Here is a 13,331-nt window from a genome sequence, read left to right on the forward strand (position 1 = left end):
ATTTTGAGTAAAAATGCCTATTAGGGGTTTAATTGTGAAAAGTGTAAATTGGGTGGATGAAATGTGAAATAAATGATAGTTTTGGGCTGTTAGGGACCTATATGAAATTTGGCTTGGCTTGGGTTTAATGAAATTTCATGAATTTTGTGTATTTGTGAAATAGGGACTAAATTGTAAAAATATGGAACTTTAGGGGGTAAACTGTAAAAATGCCTAAATATGTTTTTGTGGATTGAATTGAATGATTTGATGAATAAATGAGTTAATTTTGAATGTATATAGATCAAGAATTAAAGAAATCAGATTTAGATCGGGGAAAACCACAGGTTATTGAATAGTCGATCCAGTCCGTTTATTCCGAATACAAGGTAAGTTCATATGCAAATAAATGTCTTTAAATTTAATTATATATGTTTAATTGTCATTGAACTGCTATGAATGTTGAATGATCAAATACGAGCAAGAATCGACAGGTTTACAATATTCGAATGTCCTGTACGAACCTTATGAATGGTATAGGATACGAATGTCATGACATTAGGATTAACAAGATGTGATTATGTGTAAGACCATGTCTGAGACATTGGCATCATTATGTGATTATGTGTAAGACCATTTCTGGGACATTGGCATCGTTATTTGATTTCATATAAGACCATAGCTGGGCTATTGGCATCGATATGTGATAACATGTAAGACCATATCTAAGATATGGCATTGTACGAACTATATGTGATTTCCTAGTATCCTTAACAATTCCAAAAGGTTCAGCGGGCAAAGTCAAGTCGAGGAAGAACGTGTGAATGAGTTAAGTAACTCAAGTACATATGAGATTCATACAAGTATTGAAAAGGGAAATATTCGATGAATTCATTTATGATATTGAATATATATACATTGAGAAAGGTTTGTGAGCTTATATGTGCTTACTCATAGTTTGCCTATTGATGAAAATGATGTTGATTCATGTGGTAATGTTATTTGTATATGGCTTACTAAGCTTTTAAAGCTTACTTTGTGTGTTTTTTCCCTATTTTATAGATAATCAAAACTAGCTCGGACTCGGGGATCATCAGGAACACCATCACACTATCGATCAACTTGTTGGTATTTTTGGTGCTTTCTAAATATGGTATATGGCACGTATAGACTAGTGATATGGTGATGTGTTTTGAGATGCTATTAGCCATGAGATTTGGCTCATAAATGATGTAAATGTTGGTGTGTATTTGGCCATTTGGGTTTGCTTATTATGAGTTTGGTAAGTGAAACATGATGTATATAAATGGCTTTTTGTTTTTCCATGTTTGTCATGGATGTTGTGATGATTAATTGGTATGATTTGAGGTTTAAAATAGATGATAAGATGATGAGAAAAATGCATAGAGAAGATAGGTGAAATTGTTGGTAATGGCATATTGTTTTAGTATGTTTTGGATTATGATTTGAGTAGTGAAATGGATGGATTTTAAATGGCATGATTTGTAACACTCCTTACCCGTGTCCGATGCCGAGACAGGATACGAGGCATTACTGGACTTAATCACAAGCAACATACAAAACTAGACCATAAAATTTCGTTTAAATTAAATCGATTCATACATATGTAAATTGTCCCTTATATGGGCCTACGAGGTCTAAAACATACATTGAATGTGGTTCGGGACTAAACCAAGAACTTTAGAAAACTTTGGGAAGGCTTAGAAAATTTTCATGAAACAGGGTCACACGCCCGTATGGCTTGGGACACACCTTTGTAACTCTCCGTTTATGATGTCATCAATACAATTAAGGTCACATGGCCAAGTCACATACCCGTGTGCTTAGGCTGTGTGGCGAATTAAATTCCAAAAATTAAGTATAGACTTCACACGGCTTGGGCACACATCCATGTCCTGCAGCCGTGTCCGTCACACGGCTGAGACACACGGCCATGTCTCTGCCCGTGTATTTACTGCTGAGCATTTTTTTTTGCATTTAATAGGGTGTAGGGGACACACGGCCAGAGCACATGCCCATTGGGCAGGCCGTGTGTCACACATGGCCCAGACACACCCCCGTGTGCCTACCCGTGTGGACAACTTTAAGGATATATTCCAAGCCTTTTGTCACCCTTAATGACACATACACACTTACACATTCATAATCATGGCTCATGCAAGTCAACTTCTTATTAATTTATACTTGCTTAAGACTTCATATTTTATTTAGACCAAGCTTACCAAATTCACATGTAATATGAAACATCAATTTACTTCCATTTCATACATTCATGCCCTAGTTGTTATTATGTCATTTACTCATATTTCCATCATCAAACATCCATGGTCATATCCACAATTCACCCATGCCAAATGAATTTAACTACAACATGAGTGAACATAGCACATGCATGCATATATGAATAGGATTACATCCTTATAATTAATATGAGTCATATCTCATGGCTATATACAAAATGAATCATCAAATCATTATAAGCCAACACAATTGGCTAAACCAATATGACATATAACAAAAAGACCAAGTCCCTATACATGCCATATTCAAAATACTTAAATTCACTATACCCAAAAGATTAGTTTGATAGTGTGAATCGAGCTCCGATGTCCTTCAATCCCCGGGCTAGCTTGGCGACACTATAAGGAAATGAAAAAGGAAAGGTAGTAAGCATAAAACATAGTAAGTTTGCATGTAAATAATTAACAGAATTAACCATGTAATATTATACACATAACACAATAATATTTATCACAATGTCATCAAGTACCATAGGTACATTTTAAGTCATGCCATTTACATAATGTACAATAAAACTTATGATCATAATTCATTCATTCACTTCTTCTGAGGTCTCACCAATTCATAATCTCAACAGTTATAAGCTCTGTGTACGTACTTGGATTCTTTCAACATGATCATACCTTGTTATCTCTTTAACATAATCGTTGGATTACCCGTTGAACCACTTGGAACACTAAAGGATACTCGGCAACTCTCATACACATGGTAGGATGCCAATGCCATATCCTGGATATGGTCTTACATGGGAACTCTCATACACATGGTAGGATGCCAATGCCATATCCTGGATATGGTCTTACATGGGATCACATATCGATGCCAATGCCATGTCCCAGACATGGTCTTACATGGGATCACATATCGATGCCGATAGCCTAGCTATAGTCTTACACGAAATTACATATCGATGCCAAAGCCATGTTCCAGACATGGTCTTACATGGGATCATACATAACCCTAATGTTATAACATTTGTATCCTAACTATTCCTACGGTTCAACCGAGATTTTGAGGCATCGAACTCATCGAATCGCCATCGCGTCATCATTAATTAAATCCATTAATAATGTAACGTTGCATTATTTACACACAAACTTACCTCGGTACTCAAAATATGGCTACTATTCGATTTAGTCCACAACGTTGTTCTTCTGGACTTCATTTTTCTTGATCTATAATAGAAAATTTCACTTATTTAATTATCACATTGTTCAAAATAGTCCATAAATCATACTTTGGCAAAATTACAATTTTACCCCTAAATTTTTACATAATTACAACTTAGCCCCTAGGCTCATAAAATGAAATGTGTTCATTGACTTTAATACCCAAGCCTAGCCAAACTTATATAATACTCATATCATCCCACATTTTCTTTCAAATCAGATTTTTAACCACCTATTTTACAACTTTTACAAAAAGGTCCTTTTTAGGTATTTCATGAAAAACCACTTAGTAAAAGATGTTTATCATGCATCAAACTTTCATATTCCTCCATTAAACACCAAAATACAAGCATGTCACACATGGGTAAGTTTTTGAACATGAAACCTAGCTCAAAATAATGGTAGACATAGCTAGATCATGCTTCAAAGATCTCAAAAACATAAAGAACATTAAAAATAGGGCTAGGGTGTACTTATAATCGAGCTTGAAAGGATGAACAAAACCCTAACTATGGCTCCTTAAGAATTTCGGCTAATGAGGAGGAAGATGGACACAATTTTTGAGTTATTTTCCCTTTTTGTTATTTTATTAACCAAATGACAAAAATGCCCTTAAGGCATTTCTTTCAAAATTTTCTTATTCATGCCCATTTTTGTCTATAAAAATAGAAATTAGGAAAATTACTATTTAAGGACCCCTGATTAATAATCCATGGCAATTTCATGCCTAAAGCTTCTAGAACTCACATTTTGTAACTTTTGAAATTTAGTCCTAAATGTCAAATTGGACACTTTATCAATAGAATTTCTTCATGAAACTTTCACACAAGCATGCAATCATATCATATACCTCAGAAGAATCATAAAATAATTATTTCTACTTCGGATTTGTGGTCTCAAAACCACTGTTCTGACTAGGCCCTAATTCGGGATGTTACAATTCTCCCCTTTAGGGATTTTCATCCCCGAAAATCTTACCGGTGAAGAGGTTTGGGTATTGGTTTCTCATGCTTTCATTGGTCTCCCATGTAGCCTCTTCAACCCTATGCATTTTCCATAATACTTTTACAAGGGCAATACTTTTGTTCCTCAATTATTTGACTTTCCGAGCCAAAATCGTAAATGGCTCTTCACCATAAGTCATATCCAGTCGAATATCAACCTCTGTTGGTGAGATAACGTGTGAAGGATCAGATCGGTATCGACGCAACATAGACACATGAAACAAATCATAAATTCTTTCTAACTCAGACGACAAAGCCAATCAATATGCTACCGGCCCTATCTTTCAGAAATCTCGTATGGTCTAATAAAACGCGACTTAACTTGCCTTTTCGGCCAAACCTAAAACTTTCTTCCACGAAGATACTTTTAATAATACCTTATCACTGACTTGAAACTCAATCCCTTTCCGTTTCAAATCTTCATAGGATTTCTATCTATCCGAAACGGCTTTCAAGCAATTACGTATGATCTTTACCTTTTCTTCAGTTTCTCTAACTAAATCAACTCTGTGAATCTGATTCTCTCTGAGTTCGGTCCAATACAAGGGTGTTTAGTACTTACCCCATACAATGCTTCGTACGGTTCCATTTTCAAACTTGACTGAAAACTGTAGTTGTAGGCAAATTCTACCAACGGTAAGTACTTTTCCCAACTACCTTGGAACTCAAGAACGCAGCACAGTAACATATCTTCAAGAATCTGAATTACCCTTTCAGATTGACCGTCAATTTGTGGATGGAAAGCGGTACTAAAATTCAATTTCGTACTCAACTGTTATAGTAACTTTTTCTAGAACCGTGAAGTGAACCTCGGATCCCTATCTGATATAATCGACAAAGGTACTCCGTACAATCTCACTATTTCAGAAACATACAATTCGACTAACTTATCAAGTGAATAGCCAGTACGTACCGGTATAAAGTGAGTCCACTTAGTCAATCGATCTACAACAACCCATACAACATCTTTCTTTCTTGGTGTCAAAGGCAAACGCGTCACGACATCCATAGTAATACGGTCCCATTTCCACTCGGGGACCATTATAGGCTGAAGTAAGCATGAAGGTACTTGGTGTTCAACTTTTACTTGCTGATATATCAGGGATCTCAAAACAAACTCGAAGGTATCTCTCTTCATACCCGACCACCAATACAATTTCTTCAAATCATTGTACATTTTCGCACTGCCGGGGTGAATAGATAAACAACTACTATGTGTCTCATGCTAGATCTTCTGAATCAACTCAGTATTTTTAGGAATACAAATTCTATCTCGGAATATCAAGCAACCATCAGAACTAATCCAAAAATCTGATTCAATACCTAACTCACACTGAGCTCTCTTGTCTTGCAACTCACTGTCACCTTTTTGAGCTTCATAAAGCTCTTGGAGAAACATCGGTCTAGCTCTCAACTAGCTAGAATCGAACCATCATCTGATAAAACCAGCTGAGTGTTCATATCCCTCAACAAAAATAACAACTTTCTACTCAAAGCATCGGTGGCCACATTCGCCTTTCCTGGGTGATAATCAATCACTAGCTCATAATGTTTTATCAACTCTAGCCACCTCCGTTGTCGTAGGTTTAAATCCTTTTGAGTCATCAAGTACTTTAGACTTTTATGATCAGTGAATACTCGACATTTCTCACCATACAGATGGTGTCTTTAAATCTTCAATGCGAACACAATGGCGGCTAGCTCTAAATCATGGGTCGGATAGTTCTGCTCATGCGGTTTAAGTTGCCTCAAGGAATAAGCTATCACTTTACCTTTTTGTATAAATACACAACCCAATCCACTCAAAAAATGCGTCACTATAAACCAAAAATTCTTTTAACGTTTAGGTTGCACTAAAACTGGAGCCTCAGGCAACAATGCCTTTAGTTTCTCAAAACTCTGTTGGCACTTTTCTATCCATTTGAACTTTACATCTTTCTGTAATAGCTTTGTCATCGGAGTAGCAATCATGGAAAATCCTTTAACAAACCGTCTGTAATAACCGACTAAGCCTAGAAAGCTTCTAACCTCAATTACATTCTTCGATGGTTTCCGTTCAACAATAGCTGATATCTTACTCAGGTCAACTCTAATACCATCGCCTGAAATAATGTGACCCAAAAATCCAACTTCTCTAAGCCAAAATTCACTTTTACTAAACTTAACATACAACTGCTTTTCTCTCAAGGTTTGTAAAATAGTTCTCAAGTGTTCGGCATGCTCGAATTCATCACGAGAATAAATCAAAATATCATTGATAAAAACAACCACAAATTTCTCCAAGTATGGTCAAAAAATACGGTTCATTAAGTCCATAAATACCGTAGGAGCATTCGTTAAACCAAAAGGCATGACCCAAAATTCATAGCGATCATACCTTGTCTGAAATGCAGTTTTCAACACATGAAACTCTTTAACTCTCAACTAGTAGTAACCGGACCTCAAGTCAATCTTGGAAAATACTGTGGCTCTCTTCAGTTGGTCAAATAAGTCATCAATTCTTGGCAAAGGGTACTTGTTCTTTATGGCTACTTTATTGAGCTGTCGGTAATCTATGCACAATTTCATTGAACCATCCTTCTTTTTCACAAATAGTACCGGTGCTCCCCATAGAGAATGACTAGGTCTTACAAAACCTTTATCCGTTAGTTCTTGTAACTGAACTTTCAACTCCTTTAATTCTGTCGGAACCATCCTATATGGAACAATTGAAATAGGTGCAGTACTAGGAATTAACTCAATAGCAAACTCAACTTCCCTAATAGGAGGTAATCCGGGAATCTCTTTTGGGAATACATCCGGATACTCACATACTACCAGAACTGATTCAATTTTTGACTTAGACTCTTTTATATTCAACACAAAGGCAAGATAAAGTTTCATAACCCTTTCTTACATATTTCTGAGCAGTCATAGAAGAAATCACTACAGGCAAGCTATTCGACTCATCTGGTTCAACCCGAATAATATCACCATTTTCACATTTTAATTCAATGATTTTCCTTCCACAATTTACTACTACATCATGCATGGTCAACCAATCCATACCAAGTATTATATCAAATTCATCAAATGGAAAAAGCATAAGATTAGCCTGGAAACAATGACCATTAATTATTAAAGGGCAATTTCTACATACTTTGTCAACTAACATATGCTTGCATAGAGGGTTTGACACTTCTATCACAAATTCTATAGACTCGATAGGTATATTCATGCTAGACACCAATTTCACACAAATATACAAATGCATAGATCTTGGATCAATCAAAGCAACAACATGAGTATCATAGAAAGAAAAAGTACCCGTAATCACATTAGGAGATGAAGTCTCTTTGTGAGTGCAGATGACATAAGTCCTCGCAAGTGCCCTACCCTCGGGTTTCACAGTGGGATCCCTAGGTGCACTCTTACTACTTGCTCCATTTCCCAAATTTCTCTGTGGTCTACTTTTAAAAGTAGCATTGCCCGATTTTGCACTCTAAAATCTTTCCTTTTCAACCATTTCGGGGCAGTCTCTAATGAAATGATCTTGGGGAACCACCTTAAAAAAAGTTCCATCATTAGCTCAGCACTCATCAAGGTGACGTCTACCACAATGTAAACATCCGGTCTACTCAGTTGGGTGTTACCAACACTAGCAATTGAAGTAGTCCGAGCCTTTGAAATTGGGTACTGCTTACCCTTTTTTTCTATTTGAGTACGCAAATAAAGCACTTGATCGAGTGTTAAACTCTCTCGGTTTCTTAGATAAGGACTGCAGTGACTTACTCATCTGTCTCTTCTTCAAATCTCGAGACTCAAACTCAGCCTTTCTTTTTTCTTTAGCTAATTCCTTGGCCTTGCAAGCTCTCTCAACCAGTACAACAAACTCTTTTAGTTCTAGGATGCCAACCAACAATCGGATGTCTTTATTTAATTCATCCTCAAACCTCTTCCACACGATGGCCTCAGTCGATATGCACTCCTTAGCATACTTGCTAAGTTTGATAAACTTACACTCATATTTCGTTATAGATATTCGACCTTGTTTCAACTTAAGAAATTACTTTCGTTTCTGATCGATAAACCTCTGACTAATGTACTTCCTACAAAACTCCTCTTGGAGAAATTTCCAATTAACTCTCTCCCTTGGTGCAACCGACACAAGGGTGTTCCACCACTGATAAGCCGAGTCTCTCAGGAGTGATACTACACAGTTTATGCATTCCTCAAGTGTGCATGATAATTCATCAAATATCATGATGGGATTCTCGAGCCAAAACTCTGTCCTTTTGGGATCATCATCTATACCAGCTTAAAACTCTTCAGCTCCTTATTTGTAAATCTTATCAACCGGAGGTCTATTTAGTCTCACGAAGTCCATACCTTGGGGTTAAGCGTTCGGGTTCATTCGAATGAACTTCGTATACCAGACATTCATCATATGGAGAAAGGCTTCCCTAGCCTCATCTCCTTCTCCCTGACTCAGTCACGGGTCTACTCTCAACTGACGCTGGCCCTCGAGTGGGAGCCGGTGCATTACTTTCTACATCATCAGCTTCAGCTCTATTGGGATCCATTACTATGTGAAAACACAGTTTAAAAAAAGGGCAGGAGTTGTCACACTATCATAATTCATTTATGGAATGTATAGCTAGACTTGTACAAATGCTATGTTAGTCCGAGAATTGATTAAATCGTAGCTCTGATACCATTAAATGTAACACCCCTTGCCCGTCTTTGACGCCGGGATAGGATACGAGGCATTACTGGACTTAATCACAACCAACATACAAAATCGGGCCATAAAATTTCGTTCAAATTAAATCCATTCATACATATGTAAATTGTCCCTTATATGGGCCTACAAGGCCCAAAATATACATTGGATGTGGTTCAGGACTAAATCGAGAAGTTCAAAAAACTTTGGGAAAACTTAGAAAATTTTCTTGAAACAAGGTCACATACCCGTGTGAGTAAGCCGTGTGGTCACACACGCCCGTGTCCTCAGCCCAATAACTCTCTATTTATAATGTCATTAATACAATTAGGGTCACATGGCCAAGTCATACACCTGTGTGACTTGGCTGTGTGGTGAATTAAATTCCAAAAATTAAGTGCAGACTTCATACGGCTTGGGCATACGACCATGTCCTGCGGCCGTGTCCGTCATACGTCTGAGACACACGGCCATGTCTCTGCCCATGTATTTACTACTGAGCATTTTGTTTTGCATTTAATAGGGTGCAGGGGACACACGGCCAGAGCACATGCCCATAGGGTAGACACACGGCATAGACATACGCCTGTGTACCTACCCGTGTGAACAACTTTGAGGCTATATTCCAAGCCTTTTGTCTCCCTTAATGACACATGCACACTTACACATTCATAATTATGGCTCATGCAAGTCAACTACTTATTAATTTATACTTGCTTAAGACTTCATATTTTATTTAGACCAAGCTTACCAAATTCACATGCAATATGAAACATCAATTTACTTCCATTTCATACATTCGTGCCCTAGTTGTTATTATGCCATTTACTCATATTTCCATCATCAAGCATCCACGGTCATATCCATAATTCACCCATGCCAAATGAATTTAACTACAACATGAGTGAACATAGCACATGCATGTATATATGAATAGGGTTACATCTTCATAATTAATATGAGTCATATCTCATGGCTATATACAAAATGAGTCATATCTCAAGTTTTGGTTGCCTATAAATGTATTGAAATGGTATGAAATGATGTGGTTTTGGTTTGCTTGAGGAGGGTGTGAACTGTGACTTAAACCAAGCCTATTTGCACCCTACACGATTGAGCACACGGGCATGTCACTCGACCGTGTGTCTACTATAACTTAATTAAACAAGTCAGTAAGTTACATAGCTTAGACACAAGGGCGTGTCTGCTAGCCGTGTGTGACACATGGGCTGGCCCATGGACGTGTGGCCGGCCGTGTGACCCAAGTCAGTATACCCTTCAAATTTCACATGGCTAAGGCACACGAGTGTGTCTCCAGTCGTGTGATGCAAGTCAGTATGTATGCCCTATTTTCATACGGCTTATGACACGGGTGTCTCTGGTGGCCGTGTGAGGCACACGGCTTGTTCACACGGGCATGTGATCCCTGTATGCATGAAAATTTTATAAGTTTTCCAAAATTTTCATATGTTATAGGTTTAGTCCTGAACCTCTTCCAGGCATGTTTTAAGGTCTTTTATAGCCTTATAAGGGACAATGTGAATATGTTGGATTGATGTTTATGTATTAATTTATTCTTGGATGAGAACTGTATATGTTGTGATTTGATAGGTAATGCTTGTAACCCTATTCTGGCGATGGATACGAGTTAGGGGTGTTACAACACGGGCGTGTGAGGCCATTTCGAGAGTTACATGACCTGGCACATGGGCATGTGGCTTGGCCGTGTGACCCAAGTCACAGAGTTACAAGGGCACGAACACAAGCTGTGACATGACCATGTGTCTCTACTTTGCATGTCCACACGACTTGAGACACAAGCGTGTATCTCAGCCGTGTGAGTCACACGGCCTGGCAACACGACCGTGTGACCCCTGCAGTGTGAATTTTTTATCTTTTCCTATGAAGTTCTAAATGTGTTCGATTTAGTCCCTGAATCATTTCTAATGTGTTTTTAAGGCCTCGAGGGCTTAATTGAGGGACAATATGCACATATTTGAACAGATGTTGCTATGATTATGAAATGTTTGGAAATGATTGATTTTAAGTTATGTTTTTACGGTAATGCTCTGCAACCCTACTCCGGCGACAGATGTGGGTTAGGGGTGTTACATTCAATAGTATCAAAGGTATCATTTAGTCAATTTTCAGACTTAACATAGTGTGTACGAGTTTGGAAATGCATGCCATTATGTAAACTGTGATAATGTGATAACTCCTAACTCATTTCGAATTATGCTTTAATATAGAAATGACATCTAACTGAGTCGACTCCGATGAAGTTGAAATTAACGCGCAAGCCTCAATTCACGGAGCAGCGTCGAGTGGCACTAGGCACGTATCTGAGGGATGGAGAGGAAAGGCTAAGGAAGCCTTCTTCCATATGATGAATGAATGGTTTTCAGAGTTCATACGAACGAACTCGATGGCTCAATGATCTCTACCCCCACCTGTTCCGCAACTTATCCTCGTAGTTCCTCAGGGTTTGGAACCAATGCGAGTTAATAAGCCACTTGTTAATAAAATTTGTAAATATGAGGCTGAAGAGTTTAGAGCTACAGCTAAAGATGACCCAGAGAACGCTAAGTTCTGGTTGGAGAACATGATCAGGGTTTTTTATGAATTATCTTGTACACTAGAAGAATGTGTAAAATATGTCATTTCCCTGTTGAAAGATTCAACTTATCAGTGGTGGGACACTTTGGTATTAGTGGTACCGAGAGAGTGAGTCGACTGGGGATTTTTCCAAACTGAGTTCCAAAAGAAGTATAGAAGTTAGAGATTTCTTGATCAGAAATGCAAAGAGTTTCTCGAGCTTAAACAAGGTCGAATGATAGTGTTTGAGTATGAGAGGAAATTTGTTTGATTGAGCAAGTATGCCCAATAATGTATACCAGTCAAAGTTGCTATGTGTAAACGATTTGAAAATGGGTTAAATGAAGACATAAAATTGTTAGTCGGGATACATGAATTGAAAGAATTTGTTATTTAGAGAAAATCTAATTATGAAGCTTGAGATTTGAGAAAGAGATCATCAGTAAATTCATATTAGTCATCATTGAAGAAGTCGTGTAACACCCCTAATCCATAACCGTCTCTGGAATAGATTAAGAGGCATTACCGAACTTATAACTCAGTTTAAAACAATCATATATCAAATACCATCTCATTTAAATAATATAAGTCATTTATATTCAATATGAACTTAAAACGAGCATACAAAGTCTAAATCATGCATTCGAGACAAAATTGATAACATATGAAAGTTTCAAAACTTAGAAAAAATTTCAACTTTTCAAAGGTCACACGCCCGTGTGAATAGGTTGTGTGCCTTACATGGCATTAGACACGCCGGTGTGTCTAAGCCGTGGCAAAACTGAGCATAGATATTGACTTGTCCATACAGCCTCAAGACATTCTCGTGTGCCAAGTCATGTGAAAATTAGGGAGGCTACTAACTTGGCCACACGGTCGACCACACGCCCGTGTGCTAGCCCATATGAGACACACAACCAATAGACACGCCCGTGTGTCTAGGCCGTGTCAAAACTGGAGCGTATACTGACTTTAATTCGTAGGGTACCCTAGGGGACACACGATCATGTAACGTGACCGTGTGTCGCACATAGCTGAGACACAAGCTTGTGTCTCTGCCCGTGTGGACAAAAATAAGCCATTTGAATAGCCAACTTGCCACCCCAATTGGGTCAAACCTACAAGCACCAAACTAAACATATTTGCACAACATTTATAACTAATTCATAACCAAAACATAAGCCATTCATGAAATATCATTTCCAACCACATTCCCAACTCAATTTATCAACTAAATCATAACAAATCTAAACTAAAATCATACCAAAACATATGTTTCAATACATCATTCAATCTCATGCTCAAAACTTACCAAAACTTATCAACATTGACCTTTTCTTTTGGTCATTCAAAACATACTGTATAATATTCCCAACCATAAGTTTAAACACAAGCTAGCCATATCACATGGCTAAATATATACATCACAAAACATAATCCAAACACTTCTAGCCTATACATGCCATACTTCAATATATACATTTCAAAAGTACCAAAACAAGGTTCGATAGTGTGGTGACAATCCTCGACGATCCATGAGCTCATAGTAGCTTCGATATT

This window comes from Gossypium arboreum, chromosome 10 (assembly GCF_025698485.1).
Source record: "Gossypium arboreum isolate Shixiya-1 chromosome 10, ASM2569848v2, whole genome shotgun sequence".
NCBI lineage: Eukaryota > Viridiplantae > Streptophyta > Magnoliopsida > Malvales > Malvaceae > Gossypium > Gossypium arboreum.